The sequence below is a fragment of the Vipera berus genome (genome assembly GCF_964194415.1).
Source record: "Vipera berus genome assembly, chromosome: 2".
In the NCBI taxonomy this organism is placed as follows: Eukaryota; Metazoa; Chordata; class Lepidosauria; order Squamata; family Viperidae; genus Vipera; species Vipera berus.
This window is the reverse complement of record NC_138203.1, coordinates 32,889,178-32,907,547: the sequence shown is the minus strand read 5'-3', so window position 1 is coordinate 32,907,547 and position 18,370 is coordinate 32,889,178.

Below are 18,370 nucleotides of genomic sequence, written 5' to 3'. Positions count from 1 at the left end.
GTAAGTAATGATTTAATGTCAGTAACAGTCATAAGATACAATACCCTTCTCCAACCTGGTGCTCTCTAGATACTGCTAGAAATTTTATAGGCTTGGGAAATTATATTGCCTGATGGCACAAAATAATGTTTCTGGAATGTTTTTTAAAACCATCCAAAAAAGGCACACATTGAAATACTAAACCAATGTTTGTTAAATGTTTTGGAATATCTAACGGTGGTTGCCAGACCAAGAACTTCAGAGCTGAATTATTTTCAACATACAAAAAGGTACCTAGACTGATTTACAGGTAGTCCTCAACTTATGACCATTCAAAGTTACAACGGCATTGAAAATACTGACTTATGACTGGTTTCTTCACTTACGACCATTGTAGCATCCCCAGGGTCACATGATTAATATTAAGGTACTTGTATTTATAACAGTTGTACTGTCCCGGGGTCATGTGATCACCATTTGTGACCTTCCCAGTTGGTTTCTGACAAGCAAAGTTAATGGGTGAAGCTGGATTCACTTAACAACTGCAGTGATTTGCTTAACAACTATAATAAAAAAGATCATAAAATGGGATGCAATTTACGTCTTGCTTGGCAATGGAAATATTGATCTCAACTATGGTCATAAATTGAGGACTACCTGTATTGACTTTTAATACCAACAAATAGTATTTCAGTCACTGATTTGGTTGACAATATAGTAGTCCCTTGCAGATGCTGGGTACTCCCTCCCTTCCCCTCCCTTTGGATCTTTAGGTTTTATTCTGGATTCAGTTGTTATAGCAGAAATGTTAAAGCAAAGCAAAGAAAATCAACAAGCATGTTAAAGACTACAAAATTGTATGAAAGACCTGGGAGAATGAAAAAGACTTTGCTACTGAAAAAAATTGAAACTCAAATACTTTTTGGCCACCTAATGAGAAGGAAGGACTCACTGGAGAAGAGCCTAATGCTGGGAAAGGTTGAGGGCAAGAGAAGAAGGGGACGACAGAGAATGAGGTGGCTGCATGGAGTCACTGAAGCAGTAGGCGTGAGCTTAAATGGACTCCAGAAGATGGTAGAGGACAGGGAGACCTGGAGGAACATTGTCCATGGGGTCGCGATGGGTCAGACATGACTTCGCAACTAACAACAACAACAACTGAAAAAACACATAAATGGGTTCCAGAGGAGTCAGTTCTGCTAAGAATATTCTATAACCAACATTATTTCTTCACCTGTACTGACCAGCCATTTCTTAGCTGAGGACACCTAAAAGAAAGATCTCTGTTAAAGATCCCAAGAGGGAATGAATTCGAAGATGGGTTTCCCCAAATATCAAAGTATCAAACTGTAATTGTGGAGGACTTTCAGAGTCAAAGTGGAATGTGCATTTTATTTCACTGTGTGCTCAGTAGGTATTAATCTGCACCATATACACAGACACAATGTGATAAATTTGACACAGATAAAAAATTGCAGATCGATATCATTACTAAATGTGGACTATAAAATCTTTACTTCAATAATGGCTGAGAGACTGAAAAGATTTCTGACTGAATTTATACATTCAGATCAAAATGGATTTCTACCAAAGAGACAAATAAAAAATAACTTGGAATATTATGAGGTGCATCCAGAGAAACAATTGGCACTAGTATTCTTAGACGTCCAAAAGGCATTTGATAATGTTTCCTGGCAATTTATGATTCAACAACTAAAAACAATGGAGTTTGGACAAAATTTTATAAATATGACTAAGACAATATATCATAAACAAACAGCAAAAGTGATTGTAAATGGAGACTATAGAGAGAATTTCAACATAAGAAAAGGCACAAGACAAGGATGTCCACTATCTCCACTGTTATTTATTTTAATTTTGGAAGTTTTAAATAGAAATATTAGACAAGATTTTGAAATTAAAGGGCTGGAAATAAAAGGTGAAACTTATAAATTACAAGCATTTGCAGATGACTTGGTATTTACCCTAGAGGAACCTTTAGAGATGATTCCTAAATTATTGGAAAAGATAGAACAGTTTGGAGAGAAAGCAGGACTAACAGAGAAAAAACCAAAGTGATAGTTAAAAATCTAACAGATAAACAAAACAAATGTCAGAAAAAAATAGAATTACAAATAGTTAAAAAAGTTAAATACTTGGGAATATATTTGACAGCAACATGTTCAACAATAAAAGAAGATACAGTAACTATATAAAATTACTGGACCAAATAAAACTTGACTTTGGAAAAATAGAAAAATCTGCAACTGTTGATGTTAGGAAGAATTGCTACAGTGAAAATGAACATATTACCGAAAAAATATATTACCTATAAACTGGAGAAAAAATTCTTTGAAGATTTAAATTCCCTAATTTTAAAATTTATTTGGCAAGGAAAGAAAGCTAGAATTAAATTGAAAATGTTACAAGAAGCTAACAGAAATGGAGGTTTTGGCTTGCCAGAGTGGGTTTTATATTATCAAGCATCAGTATTAACATGGGCAAAAGAAAGGATAATTCTCAGAAATAAAAGATTATCGTAGTTGGAGGAACATGACTTACAACTCGGTTGGCACACTTTCTTATGGTATGGGGAAAATACAATTCATAAATATTTTCAAAACCACTATATTAGAAATGCATTACTACTAACATGGGGAAAAATAAAATGTAAAATATACTTGAAAATTCCAGGATGGCTTTCAACAATGGATACATTTGTACATCCAAATTTAGTCAGTCTTGAGAAAATATGGACATACAGAGATATTTTAAATTCTGAAGGGAACTTAAAATCTAAACAAGAGATGGAAAAATCAGGGTATTGATCTATCAGGGTGGTCATATTTACAAATGCAAGATATGATAAAGATGTTAAATTGTATGGATTTTACAGAGAGCAGATCTTGTTTGATCAGATATTATGAACCTCTGTTGAAAAACTAATTTAGAAAATGTGTAACTTCATATTGAATTTGAAAATGGAAGATGAACAAGTAAAAGAAACAATGATAATATGGGCAAAGAATTTTGGATACAATAAAGATTTAGAGAAATGGCAAGGCTTGTGGGGGGGGAATTATAAATTGACAATGTCAACCTCTTATAAAGAAAACTTATATAAAATGTTTTATAGATGGCACTTGCCACCAGCAAGAGTAGCAAAAATATGTGAGATAGATGTTGGAAATATAATCACAAATCAGGTACTTATTATCATGTATGGTGGACATGTGTTAAAGCAAAGAGATATTGGACAAAAATACATACTTGGCTAGAAAGGATTTTGGGAAAACATGTAGATTTTAAACCTGAACTTTTTTTATTAGGTATAATGCCAGAAAAGCTTGACAAACAAAGTATATACTTAATGTTACATGTGACAATAGCGGCAAGAATCATATTCACACAACACTGAAAAAAGGAAGAAATACCACCAGAGGAAGAAATAATTTAAAAAATTAGATTGTGCGGAAATGGACAGACTTACGTTGAGGTTGAAATAAAAAGAAGAGACAGAATATTTTCAAACTTGGGACTTATTCTATCAATGACTGCAGAAACGAGCAAGGGATTAGGAATTTAATTTGTATTAGTGAATGATAAACTCAGACAACACACTTGTTGAATAAGTACTGTTGAAGGAAAAGTCTTCATCATGGTTCAGTTCAAGCCGGGAATAAACAACATGGCGACTGCTTTAGAAAGAAGGTTGCAGTTTATTGAAGAGGAGAGCCAGACAGAAAGATGGCTCTGGAAGAAAAGAGAGAGAGAGAGAGAGAGAGCACATGTAGGGAGCGGGGTTTTATACCCTTTGAGGCTCTTGAGGTTGTTTCCTGTTCCTGTTTGAGGCTTTGTATTTCCTGTGTCTGAGTGTGCCCCTTTGGCATCTGTGGGTTAATCCTATTATGTCCTGTCTTAGACTTTGGGTGGGGTATGTAGATTTTAGGTGTCTTTGTCTCCTTAATCTTCTAGCTTCAACTTTCCTGAATGGTCTGCATCTGCATTTCTACAGAGCTGGTTTCTGCTTGGGGGAAGCAGACTTGGGGCTATTAAGAAAAGACTGGGCATGCTTTTCTGCCTCTTTAAGATCCTTTGAGGAAATATATTTTTCTGCCCTTTTAATATTTCCTTCTCTGGGGGGGGGGCTGACTTCTCACAGTACTTTTGAACTGTATTAAAAAATCAATAAAAAAGATTGGCTGCTGAGGAATCTGCTGTTAAGATGTCAGGATCAACTGTGGATAGTCTACTGAGTAGGTTAGAAAAGTGTTCAGCCCAGCAGTTTTTCAGTCTTTCCTGGTCTTGGATGAGGCTTGGCTCATCAGATGACAGCAAAGAGGAACATCCTGATTTAGAAGGACCATAAACTGCTTTATGGCACTGAGTAACTCTCTGGTGACACGCATGTCTGCATAGCTCCAACCGCTTAGCTTTTCTCTGCTATAACTTGTTCTGCATTTCTTGAAGTTCTGCCTGTACTTTGGACTGCAAGTGTTTAAACTTCTCTTTCTTTGAGACAGATGATGGATCATTCTGTCAGTCTGCATAGGCCTTGTTCTTGGCCTGGAAGGTTGTTGAAATTGTCCTATGATTTTCGTTAAACCAGGCTGTGACCAAGTTTTCAATCCAAGTAGAGTTCTTGTAGTTTACATGATGACATCCTTAAACTGTGTCCACTTTTCAGAATAGGCTCCTACAAGCAGTAAATGAAGGAGTTTTTCATTAAGTTTTTCATTCAGTAAGTAAGAGAATTACTGCAGTTATTGAGTTAGTAACATGGTTGTAAAATATATCAGGTTCCCCCATTGACTTTGCTTGTCAGAAAGTGCGAAAGTTGATCCATGACCTGGGACGCTGCAGTCGTTATAAATATGAGTCAGTTGCCAAGCATATGAATTTTGATCTCATGACCACGGAGATACCATAACAAGTCATAAGTGTGGAAAATGGTCATAAGTCACTTTTTTCAGTGCTATTGTAACTTTGACCACCCGTATAGGAGGGACGGCGGCTGGGCGCCCGGGACTTGGGATAAAGGGGTCCAGGTCGTGAGGAGGAAGCCGAAGCGCAGCTCGGGAGGATGCCGACCGATTCCGGAAGGCGAACTGAGGGAGCGGGGAGCGGCGGCGGCTGCCGGGCTGGGTTGGGCTGCGCAGCGCCGGGCGCCTGGCCGCCGTGCTCCGAGATTTCCGTAGGAGGGCAGCCCCCGCCTCCTCCCTGACGCCGGCTGCGAGGGATGCCCTCACCATGGAGCGCGGCGGACTCGCGCTGCCCGTCTCTGCCTGGCGGCGGGGAAGGACGCGGCCCCCTCGCCGCAGGGAAGCAGCACTGCGGGGACCGGCGGGGCTCGCCCGAGAGCTGCTGCCCGCGCCCTGAGTCGGGCAGCGCGTAGCCTCCGCCGACGGAGAGGAGGGGATGGCGAGTCTCAATCGCCGCCGCCTCCTCCTCCTCCCAAGGCAGACGGCCGATGTTCCCGCTCTGGGCTGAGCGGCCGGCTCCGGTCCGGTCCGCTGGGCTCGGCGTTCCGCAGAGCTCGAGAGCTGCGAGGGAGGCTCGGTGTGGTCCCGCCGGCTTGTTCGGTCGGGGCGAGGGCGGCGAGGCGGCAGCGCGGCAGAGGGATGGGCTGCGCCCCCAGCATCCACGTCTCGCAGAGCGGCGTGATCTACTGCCGCGACTCGGACGAGTCCAATTCGCCGCATCAGACCACCGCCGTCTCGCAGGGAACGGCCGCCACCTTGCACGGGCTCTTCATCAAGACTGACGCGGCTGACTCGATCCCTTCGGTGCTCGCCTACCAGAGTCGCCAGCCGCCGCCGAACTGTCCGGCCTACCCGCGCAGGGAGCTGGGCAGGAGCGGGGGCCACCCCAGCTGTGGCGTCGAGGCGGAGACCCAGATCAGCCAGAGTAGCGTCAAGGTAAGGGCTGCACCTGCTGGGCGCTCTCCAGATTTCTTCCAGCGGCTGGAAGACGGAGCAGCCTTCCTCAACCTGGTTCCCTCCAGATGTTAGGACCAGACTCTCTATAGCTGTCATTATCCTTCCCTAATCTGAAGGGGTGTTAGGTCTGGGACTGGCATGAGGATAATGGAAGCTGTAGTCCGACACATTAGGAGAGCACCTGGAGGGGAAAGTCAGACGGGCATGAGCTTGGGTTGAAGAGGAAGAGCCTCATGATGAAGAAATGGAAGAGTTGCTCTGCCCTACCACCACCACCACCAGAAATCGCCCTTTCAGATAACAGAGACATTCTGAGGAAGTTACAGTAACAGAGATTTCTAACCAAGACCTGGCCCTATGGTCAAAATAGTAATTAGTGGGACTATCAATATTCCCCAGAAGAACTTTACTTGGTCAAACCTTTTCCCCACATTTCCTCTCCAGTACTCCTTAACTCCCAGTTAGGGGTCAGTCATTTGAAATAACCAGCCAAACTAGAGAGTCACTCCTGAATTCTTCAGCCAAGTTTATCTCACACCCACTTTCATGATTTAGTCCAGCTTCCTCCCATCTAAGATCCTCTCATTGGGTTCAGTTGCAGCTTTTGTTTTTGGCATAGTCTCAAGTTCCCACGCACCTGGCTTCAGCTGGGGAAAAAGGCTGATTTTAAAGCTGCTTGAATCCTAAAAAGGAGCAAATGAAGTGCCTTGAGCCACTTGACCCAAAACAGTCTTTGCGGCTCTTTAGTGAAGTCTTTTGATCTGTTTCCCAGGAGATGAGGGATGAAAACCACAAGGAGACCAGGGGACTAAAGAAAATGCAGCGTGCTTAGTCTCCTACCTGATATTGCTTTGGCTGTCAGGGCAGAACCTCGCATGCTCTGCAGAAGGGGATAAGGGAGGAAACATGAGGTTGGCAACCAGAAAGGCTGCAGCAGAGGCACATGGGGTGCAGTGGTTGCCATGGCATCCCAATGCCTTCTTCTCCAGGTTTTTCCTGTCTGGTCAGGTACAAGCCCATTGGCCAATGTCCTCTCCTGTACATTGGCTGGTGGGAATCATGTTGAAATTCAGGGTTAAAGTTCTGTACATTTTGGGAACTTCGTTGTCTTTACCTTTATCAATCCATGTGCTTTATCTGCCAGAATGTATCCCAAATGCATTTTTATCTAAACATACATATACTACCGCAGAACATAAGTTAAAACACAACCACCTTATGAAAGCAAGAAATAAATGAAATATTCCTTGAGAGAGGGAGGCGAATTATTGATCCATTTATTTTCTTAACAAGAATAGAAAATACATAAATTCATTTAAGATGGTGCAGGGATGAAGGATAATACTTGTCTAATTCCTCCAGGCTTTCAGTGTTCCTGGAAAACTGTCAGATGTGAGTAGTCAGTGCTCAAAGAATACTTAAACGGTGGGAACCCAGAGGGTTTGACAGGATTGCTACAGTGATCATAGAAGAGTTTGGGAAACTTGTGCTCTTAGCCATGTTGGCTGGCACCAACTGGAGTCGGATTCAAAACATTTGGACTTGGTTGCCTCTTTCTTGGTTAGAATATAGAACTTGACATAGGCCCGCTGCTTCTTCATGTAATTTTACCTGAAATAGTTATTGACTCTAACCCCATCTTTCTTCTATTCTGATGTTTAAATGAGGATAACTTGTTCATTTCTTGGAACTCTTGGTGGAATTTTAAGAAATAAGGGCAGAAGTCAGTCATTTATATGCTTGTTTGGAATTTCTAGCCATTCATTTTCATAAAAAATATTTTTTTAAAAAAATATATATTGGATATTTTGTAATACATATTGGAGTAGAACTGAAAGAAAGGAAAGAAGAGGCTAACAAAATAGCAATAGCACTTATATACAGCTTCATAATGCTTTAGAGGCGTCTCTATGCAGTTTACAGAGTCAGCAAACTGCCCTCAACAATCTGGTCCCAGTGAGAATCGAACTGTGGGCAGTCAGCAGAATTAGCATGCAATACTGCACTCTAACCATTGTGCCACCACGTCTCTTAGAAAGCCAGCATGGGGAATTAGCATTCACTAGATGGTTCTTAAAAGGTATATGGAGGACTGAAATAAATTACAGGTAGTCTTTGCTTTACAACCACAACTAGGACCAGAGTTTCTCTTCCTAAGCAAGGTGGTTGTTATGTGAGTTGTATCCTATTTTACAACCCTTTTTTGCTTTGATTGTTAAGCAAATCACTGCAGTTGTTAAATGAATCGTGCAGTCATTAAGCAAATCCAGCTTTCCCCAGTGATTTTGCTTATCAGAAGCTGATCGGGAATGACGATCACATGAATGGGACACAGCATTTGTCATAAATACATTCTGGTTGCCAAGCATCTGCATTTTGAATAAATAACCATAGTGATGTTGCAACAGTTGTAAGTGCAAGAACCAGTCGTAAGTCATTTTTTCCAGTGCCATTGTAATTTTGAACAGTCACTCAACAAATGGCTGTAAGTCAAGGACCATCTATACCTGACCCATGGACATACATATGGGCTAAATAAAAAATGAACATAGGGATGTAAATTTGGAGGTGCTCAGAACTTCTTTTCTACAGTATTTTGATACCTTTTCTGAACAGACTTACTATACTGTTTATTCTTATACATTAATCTCAATGTGCAGGAATTGAGTGTATAAGCAACAAATATAATTTCTATGAGGTAAGACAAAGATTGCTTAGTCAAAGGCTAGCTAAGGCTGGCAAAGGGCTAAGGCTCAGGCTAAGGGCAGCTCCTGATTGGGAGAGCAACTGGTGAGCTCATAGATTACATGTGATCTCCAGATCTTTTGCAGCCCTAAACTCCACTGGTCATGAAGCACTAAAATTTGGCAATAAATTGTCAAATAATGGCAGCATGGGTAAATAGCTCATCTGATAAGTTTTGGATAAGCAGAAACATTCCATTCCCTTCTTCCTAGAAAAGAATATGCACAGATAATTCTAGTCCTGACTGTTTAGTGACCACATAAAATAATGACCTGCACTTAGTTACGGTGGGGGAGGGAATAGTGGGATTCTCAGATATCAAAAAGTTGCCTATTGGAATTTTTTTGTTCTGATTCCCTATAGAATTCTTTCCCAGGCAAGGGAAGGTTGGTCCCATCTGTTTATTTTTTACAAGATAGATATATACAATACAATATATATATATATATATATATATATATATATATATATATATATATATATATATATATATATATATATATATATATATATATATATATATATATATATATATATATATATATATATATATATATATATATATATATATATATATATATATATATATATATATATATATATATATATATATATATATATATATATATATATATATATATATATTCTTTTAGCTCACAGTTCTTGTTATTAATATACATGCTATGTAATAGTAGTTAAGTTGTATTTATGTTCTAGATTTGACTTATTTCAACTGATTTACTCTTAGGTTTGCTTAAACATTGATTTGTGGTTTTATGGATGTGTTGTTCATTTGTATTATTTATTTGGTTACATAATCTCTTTTCCTTTTGTGTGCTAAATTATATCAATTCTTTCAGAAGAAAGAATGATTCATAACATGTATGAATGAATAAATAAATACCTTGGCAAGGAGGAAGGGTAAGAAATATAGTCGGTATATAAACACATAAATGGAAACATCTAAATCTAGTTAAAATGTTGCAACTTGCTGCACAGAACTGTATCTACTTATTTTCCCACTGTGCAAGTAAGCGGACAAAAGCATATGACCCATCATTGGTAAGAACCTCTTGTATTCTACTACAAATAAATATGAGAGCATATATATTCCATAATAGTTCAACTAAGCATAAAACCATTGATTAGACTGATGCAAATTCAAATGCTTTGCAAAATGGAAATGTCAGGTTGCAACTTGCTATATTCTGTTGACATAATTTGTTAAGTTTTTCCCCTCAACTTCTACATTCTGCAAGTTGAAAGTTGAAAGAGAGCATTGCATCTTTTAAAAGAAGAGTGACAACAATGCAAACACCTCCCTTTCATATTTTTTATTTTTTCTCGCGTGGGTCACTTTGTAAAGAACCAGTAATCTCATAGTTTATATTTGCAAGTTCACGGCCATCTGTCTTCTGTGCGGTTCCTTCAAGTCAGTCCATAATTACGTTGAAACATGGTACTATCTGGATACAGACCTGTCAATCATAGCTATGCCAGCAGCTTTAAGCAACACAGGTTTAATATAAATTCATCTTTTATAGACAGAACACATTAGTATTGGGCTAAATGCATGCATAACCCTCAACAACTGATGGGATTCTACTAGCTAGTTCCATTGAGTTACTGGATAAACTTTTTATAAACTATTCTGTGGTCAAGTGTACTAAGAATAAGAGGGCAGCAGTAGACAGAGCAATGAAGCAAAATGTACTGTGTTATATATGTCCTTATTGTGTTCTCTTCCACAAATTTTGGAGAATCACCTGTGGGAAGGTCATACCACTGATTTCTAACAATAGTCTCAGAACTCTGGAGACCTCAAAAAAGAGAAGAGATTTGGGATACTGAAGATTACAAATCACTGCTTTGCTCATCCCATTTTGCTTTCAAGATAATGGAGAAGGCTTTCTGTGAAACTTCCATAAATAAGGCTTCTAGTAGAATTTTGGAGCTGTCAGTTATTTTCATTGTGAATATATTCAGCTATTAGTTATATAACTTAAATTAGGAATGTACTTTTTTAAGGAGAAAGGGGAACAATTTTCCCCCTTCTGTTCTTATATTAAAGTCATTTATATAACAACAATGTTGGGCAAAGAACAGTCTGAAAATTGGCCCTGTTTTATTGTAATCTAAGATGAGCTAAGAAGAACATGCCATTTTATGCTAATGCATTCTCTTCTATAATAACATCACAACTAAAATGAGATAATTTGATCACCGCAAAAGAAATTTCTTAAAGGATTTCTAAGTTTGGCTAATACTTCTTACTTTGTGGAATAAAGGTTTCTTTTTAATATTGAAGAGAGCTTAAAATGATACTTTGCAAATGACAGCTGAAAGGAGAAGAAAAATACATTAAACATTCAGCAGTCTGAATATGCTTGTTCAGTGCATTATAACAATCCAAAATGAGCACATGGAGTATTTGAAATCCAGGTCCAAGATTTGTTATAAAATTAAACTTACAAATTGCACTCATGTTCTGGATGATGTGCCAATTTTTTGAAACCACTTCTGAAGAGCAATCAAACATCATCTTCTTTGCAAAGTTAGCCTGGATTATTTAATACTGGCTACTGGGCACTTTCTCTCCATAATTATAATTAAGGGTTTTTGGAAGAGCTACCGTATTTTCCGGCGTATAAGACGACTTTTTAATCCATGAAAATCATCTCAAAAGTTGGGGGGTCGTCTTATACGCCCAGTCGTCTTATACGCCAGAAAATACAGTAAGTGTTTCTGTGCAATAGCAATGTTCCTGTTGTGCACAATCCTTTCACTACAGGCAAATTTCTGAGGACAAAGTTATTGTACTTTGGACGATACCACTAGAGTATTCTCCAAAAGAGGAATGGAATTATTGAGATTCTGTAGCCTTGAACTATTCAATAGTTTCACTGACAGCTAGAAATTCACCTGTGTCCTTGACTAAGAGTTAAGTGACTTGCCCCCCATTTTATCATCTTTATGATCTTTTTTTTGCCACAGTTGTTAAGTGATTCACTGCAGTCATTAAGTGAACTATGCAGTCTTAACCAAATCCTGCCTCCCCCATTGACTTTGCTTGTTGGAAGCCAGCTGGGAAGGTTACAAATGGTAATCTCATAACCCTCGGACAATGCAGCTAAGAGCCCAAATTGTGATCACATGACTGTGGGGAAGCTGCAACAGTCATAAATGTGAAAACTGGTCAGAAGTCACTTTTTTCAGTACTGCTGCAACTTTGAATGATCATTAAACAAATGGTTGTAAGCCAAGAATTTACAAGGGCTACCTGTATTGGCTGCACAGTTCTGCTCTTTGCATGCACAGGCACATCATGATCTCTGAACGTCTTTTCTGTGGCCTTCCTTAAGGCTCTACAAAGTGCTAATCTGTGGTACATTTCTGTGTCTTTACTATTGATAAAGGTAAAGGTTCCCCCGCATATGCGTGCTAGTCGTTTCCAACTCTAGGGGCCGGTGCTCATCTCTGTTTCAAAGCCGAAGAGCCAGCGTTTGTCTGAGGACGTCTCCGTGGTCATGTGGCCGGCATGACTAGACGCCAAAGGCGCACAGAACGCTGTTACCTTCCCACCGTAGTGGTCCCTATTTTTCTACTCGCATTTTTACGTGCTTAAAAGGCAAAAGCTATCTACTACATCAGTATCTTCATTGTCACTTGTGGTTGGTATCCCAGTTGTTATTAATTTTGTTTTCTTTATATTTAATTTTAATCCCATTTTTCTCTGTGCCCCTTGATTTTCATTACATTTTCTTTCCTAATGCATGTGCTATCATGTAAACTGCTAATTTTTATCATATTCTGACATTATGTCTAAAATATGAAGATTGGAGTTGTAGGAATACAATCCTAATATTAATACAAATTAAGGGAAAATGCACTACTGCAGCAACTAGTAATAACAAACTGATCATTATTAGAGATCTATGAGTGAAATACAGATTATATCTGTTTCTTATATTGCATAATAAAGTGAGATTCAAGGTGCTGGTGATGACCTATAAAGCCCTAAATGGCATGGGTCCGGGTTATTTACGGGAGCACCTTTTGCCCGCGTTAACCTCCCATCGTCCTGTGTGCTCCCACAGAGAGGGCCTCCTCAGGGTGCCATCGGTCAAGGAATGTCGACTGGTGGCCCCCAGGGGGAGAGCATTCTCTGTGGGCGCACCTGCCCTCTGGAATCAGCTTCCGGTTGAGCTCCGGATGGCTCCCGACCTTCGCTCATTTCGCTGCGACCTGAAGACCTGGCTATTTGAACTTGCCGGCCTGGACTGAGGGATTGGATTTTAGAGTTTAAATTTTAAAAATTTTAAATTTTAGAATGTATTTATTACTTAGGGCTATTGATTTAATCTTATTTTAATTTTTATACTTTGTGTGTTGTTAGCGTTTTAATTGCCCTGTACACTGCCCCGAGTACTTGGAGAGGGGCGGTATATAAATCTAATAAAATAAAATAAATAAAATAAATAAAAACCTGGCTATATATCCAGGCCTGGGGCTGGCAATGTGTTAAGGGGCCAGTTCCTGGCTTTACTATTAGCTGATTAATCATCATGGCTGCTGTTTGTATTTATTTATTTTTGTAGATGTTGTTACTGTTTTAATGTTTTTAATTGTTTTATAATTTAGAATTGTAAGCTGCTCTGGTTGAGTTATACAGCTATAGAAATAGAATAAATAAATATCAATAGGCTATAAACTAAGCAAAGTTAAACACTTTAAGAGAGTTGGTTTGATGTAGCGGTTAAGACATCAGGTTAGAAACTAGAAGACCATGAATTCTAGTCCTTTCTTCCTGGGCTTAAAACCAGCTAGGTAATTTTCTGCGAGTCATTTTCTCTCAGCCCTAGAAAGCAGGCAATGGCAAATCACTTCTGAAGAACCTTGCCAAGGAAACTGCAGGGACTCACGCAGGGACTCTCCAAGAATCACACACAACTGAATGGAAGAAAAAAATGCATTTTAAACTCCCTTTTATTTCACTAGTGGGCGGTGCGGTGCTCAGTGGTTGAGACCCTGGGCTTGTCAGATGGAAAACTGCCAGCCCAGGTTTGAGACCCGAGTGCTACGCAACAGAGTGAGCTCCTATCCTCACTCCAAGTCCTGCCAACCTAGCATATGCAAATGTGAGTAGATAAACAGTAACCACTTCAGTGGGAAGGTAACAGTGCCCCGTGATGTCATGCTGGCTACATGACCATGGAAATGTCTTCTGACACTGGCTCAGTGGCCTTGAAATGGAGATTAGCACACACACACACACACACACACACACCCTAAAGTCAGCAATGACTAATCAAGCAAAATTCCACAGGGACCACTTTATTTCATTAGCATATAGCTAGAATAATAGAATAGAATAATAACTTTATTGTCACTTTGAATGTACACTAATCGGCATACATTAAAATGAAATTTCATTGCATACAGCTCTGAAAGGATCACCACCTCCAATACACACTACATAAATATGACAAAAATAAATAAATACAGAATTGTGCACATACCCACAAATATTACATGACACAGAGAAACAACAGTCTAGTAGTTTGAGTTATGTATACATGCACATGGCGAGAAAAAGAAATTTTGCGAGTTTACCAAATGGATGGCATAGGAACAAAGCTGTTACAGAATTGGGTAGTCCTGCTAGAAATGCTTTGAAACCTCCTCCCAGAGGGGAGCAACAGAAAGACCATAAAGTGGGCGTGTGGGGTCTCTAACAATGAGCTCTAAGCACATAGCGCTTATAAGCAGCATCCTGAATACCAGGAAGCGAGCTTCCTATGATCTTCTCAGCTGTCCTTACCATTCTCTGTATGGACTTTCTATCTGAAGCACTGCTGCCACCAAACCAGATGCAGTTTGTTAAAATACTTTCAATCATGCCTCTGTAAAAAGTGGTCAGGACAGAAGGAGAAAAATGTGCTCTCCTCATCCGACGCAGGAAATGCAGACGCTGGTTTGCATGCTTCACTAAGGATGAAGTGTGGAGAGACCAATTCAGATTGTTAGTTATCTGCACTCCCAGATACTTTAGTACTATTGACCATCTCTACAGCTGAGGTTTCTGATTGAAAATTGATGATAATTTTGTGCCAGTGTTCTTTGCCTGTTTCTAAGGATGCTTTCGAATTGTGGACAGAGGCTTCAGCATAAAGAAATGGGATAACATACAGTGTTCTTTCAATAATAGCAAGACAAATGAAATCTTCATTAAATGCTGGGATATATGTGTTGCTCCTGCTCTGCTGTATTCTCTTCCCTGCCCCCCTTCCAATTAGAATGGATTAATAATCAAGCAACAAGCCAAAAGCTCTTTATATAAAACCACATTGTAGTGAAACTATTCTGTGAACATATTTCATTTTAGTAATGTGAAGATTACAATGTGTGGCTAGGAACATTGGAAACTATCTTATGCTAATTCAAGCTAATTGCCTGTCTAGATCAGGGCTTTTCAACCTTTTCACCCATTGTACCACTTTTAGGATATGGCAACATCCGAGTACCACCAGTCGCCTAGCAAGGTGTCAAAAACTTGATGACCAAAAAAAAAAGGAAAAAAGTAATGAAGTACAGTAGTCCTCAACTTACAACAGTTCGCTTAGTGACTGTTTGAAGTTACAATGGCACTGAAAAAAGTGCCCCCCAAGCCACAGCCGAGCAAGACACCTGCCTGCCCACCTGGCGGTGCTGTTCCTCCTGTCCGAGGTTTTCATTGTTGTGAGCATTTCTGTTGAGGACTGGTAGTGGGGGTGGGGTGGGGGGGTGTTCAGTTTTTCCCCCAACCATCTGCTGGGTGGTTGCAGCAGGTTTTGGTCACTTCACATGACCCTGGGATACTGTGACCGTCATAAATATGAATCAGTTGCCAAGCATCTGAATGTAAATCACAAGACCCTGGAGATGCTGCAACATTCCAGCTGATTGGCGCTTCTTCTGGGCTCAGCAGAAGTGCCTGGATCAGCACCGAGCTCCAGCTGGAGCCTGGTGCTGATCCTGGCACTTCCGCTGAGCCCTGACAGCCCTGCAGTTCCAACCATCTCTTGCTCAGGCTTGTGCAGTGCTGCCACTGGTTCAGCTCATTCCCCTCCCCCGCTACCACTTTTCTAGGATAGTTGTGTACCACCTGCCAGGTGCCAATGTACCACAGGTGGTACCCGTACCACTGGTTGAAAAGCCCTGATCTAGAACAATAGCACATACTAAAGCCATGCAGAGCCTTGGAAAAACCACAAATTCAATGACTGTATGAACCACCTCCTTTTGAATAATTAAAGCACTTATTCCACTGGAAGTTGTAGATCTGCAGATGTATCTTGGGCTGAATTCCTTGCTTTTCTTCTCTCTCAGAAGAGAAATCCTCCAGGAGAGCATAATGTTAGTGCCAAAAATAGAATACAGAGCTCAAGGATAAATATTCTGCAGGCATGCAGTACGTGGTCCCAGAATCTGTCAGCTGAAATGATACCTCAGTACCCCAGAGGTTAACTGAGCTTTTAACTCCTGCTGACGTCATTCAAAGTCTTTTTGTTCCTATCAGGGTATCCCTGACAGCCTTTAGGGAGAATAAAAAGAGCTTCCTCAGGCAGCAAATATAGAAGTGTCTTTAATACCACCATTGCCCTCAGCTTTGGAGAATGGCCTTGTGCTGTCAGTGATGATGTAAAGCTGCTCTTTACCAACATACCCCTTTCATTATTAAATTTGGTACGTCATTCGAGCATTATATAGCATCCACTGTCATATCTAGTTTGTCTCTTAGAAGTTTGCACAATGGCATGGCAATGAAGGAGAAATATTGGTGAATCTCATTACTAGTTCTGTCACGAATAATATAGGCTATGTACTTCTGACAAGTCATGCAGCACTATTCAATGCCGCAATTACATTAGAGCATGATGTCTAGTTTCCCTGGTACTGTACTGTAGTTCTAGTGTCCAGAAAATTGTAGTGTTGAACAAAAAAAAATAGAGCTTCCAACAAATCAGTAAGAACAATTGTTTTGGAAATGATTCTGCCAGCCATAAGAAGCTATTTGTGTAATATTTTGAAGTCTCTGCACAGAAAAGACATCAAAACTCTTAAATCAATTATGAAAATGAAACAGTTTGTTATTCACTGTGTGTCATTAGCTTCTAAATGCTTTCACAATTCTTTGTTCTAAATTCTTTAGCAGGAATGGATGAATCAGTAGCATGGATTGAGGCATACACTCGGAGAGTAAGGGACGTCATGATACTATTTGGCTATATCTTAGGAACAGATAATTGGATATCTAAGTAGAAAATTTAGAATTGCCTGACTCTGAGGTCAGATTTCTATTCCACCATCATCAGTAGTGATGGGCAGCATCTTTCTAGGATGCCAGGGAGGAGTTTTTCGTCCTGGAAAATGGCAGGAATTTGAGATTTTGTGCTCACGTAACATGTACCTTGCATGGTTGCTTGCAGGGGTGGCCGGAATGAGGTAGATGACAAAACAACTATCATGGCCGTACAATACAAGTTCTGTCCTTCTTTTCAGATGTGGTGGCATTGTACAAACATGTACAAGGGATGATGCTTTCATCACAACATGATGCTTGTTTCATCATTCTGAGGTGTGTGAAAGAAACAAAAAAAGATCAAAGTACAAATCCCAAAAACAAATCAATGCTTATTTAAAGGTTAACTAGATTAGGGCTACCAGATTTCTATTTAATGCTTGTCCAGATTTTTACCACCCCAGAGCTGCTAATTCTAAATGAAATAATAGAGAGCTAGGTTGGTGCAGTGATTAAGGCCAGAAACCTGGTGACATGGAGTTCTAGTCCCTTCTTAGGCACAAAGTCAGTTGGGTGACCTTGGGCCAGACGCTTTCTCTCACTCCTAGGAAGGAAACAACAGCAAACCACATACAAAAACCTTTCCAAGAAAATTGTAGTCACCAGATGTCAACACTGACTTGAAGGCATAAAAGAACCCCCATGCCGAGACATAAGTTGGAATTAGATATTAAAATGTGGGCTTTTTTTTAAAAAAAAGAGGGACTACTTAATTAGCATGCTTATATGTTTATTTTTTTATAGGAATCAAATTGGGGAAAGGGGTGGGTGGGAAGGGGTTGTTAAAGATAAAATGTATTGAAAAACTTTTCAATAAAAAAAACAGTCATAAAAGCATTTTTCAAATTCTCTTCACTAAAATTATTTTATTTTTTCGGCAACCAAAATAGCTCAGGTGAACTAGATTCATACTGAAGGATGGATCAGGTGAATCCGTGTCCTTGCAACAGTGATTCATGCCCTTATCATAGAGCATTGTCTAATGTTGTGTGCTTTACTTGGGGCTGTCATGAAGACCACTTGGAAACTAAAATTGGTCCACCCAGTTCATGGCCAGTGACAGCTGCTACAGTCACATCACAACACTTTTGTAGATGTTGCCCCACTTTCTAGTAAGTTCAACAGAATAATAAAGTTGGAAGGGACCTTGGAGATCTTCTAGTTCAATCCCCTGCTCAATCAAGAAACCCTATACCATTTCAGACAAATGGTTGTCCAATCTTTTCTTAAGAACCTCCAGCATTGGAGCACCCAAAACTTCTGGAGGCAGGTTGTTCCACGGATTAATTGTTCTAATTGTCAAGAAATTTCTCCTTAGTTCTAGGTTGATTCTCTCCTTGATTAGTTTCCATCCATTGCTTCTTGT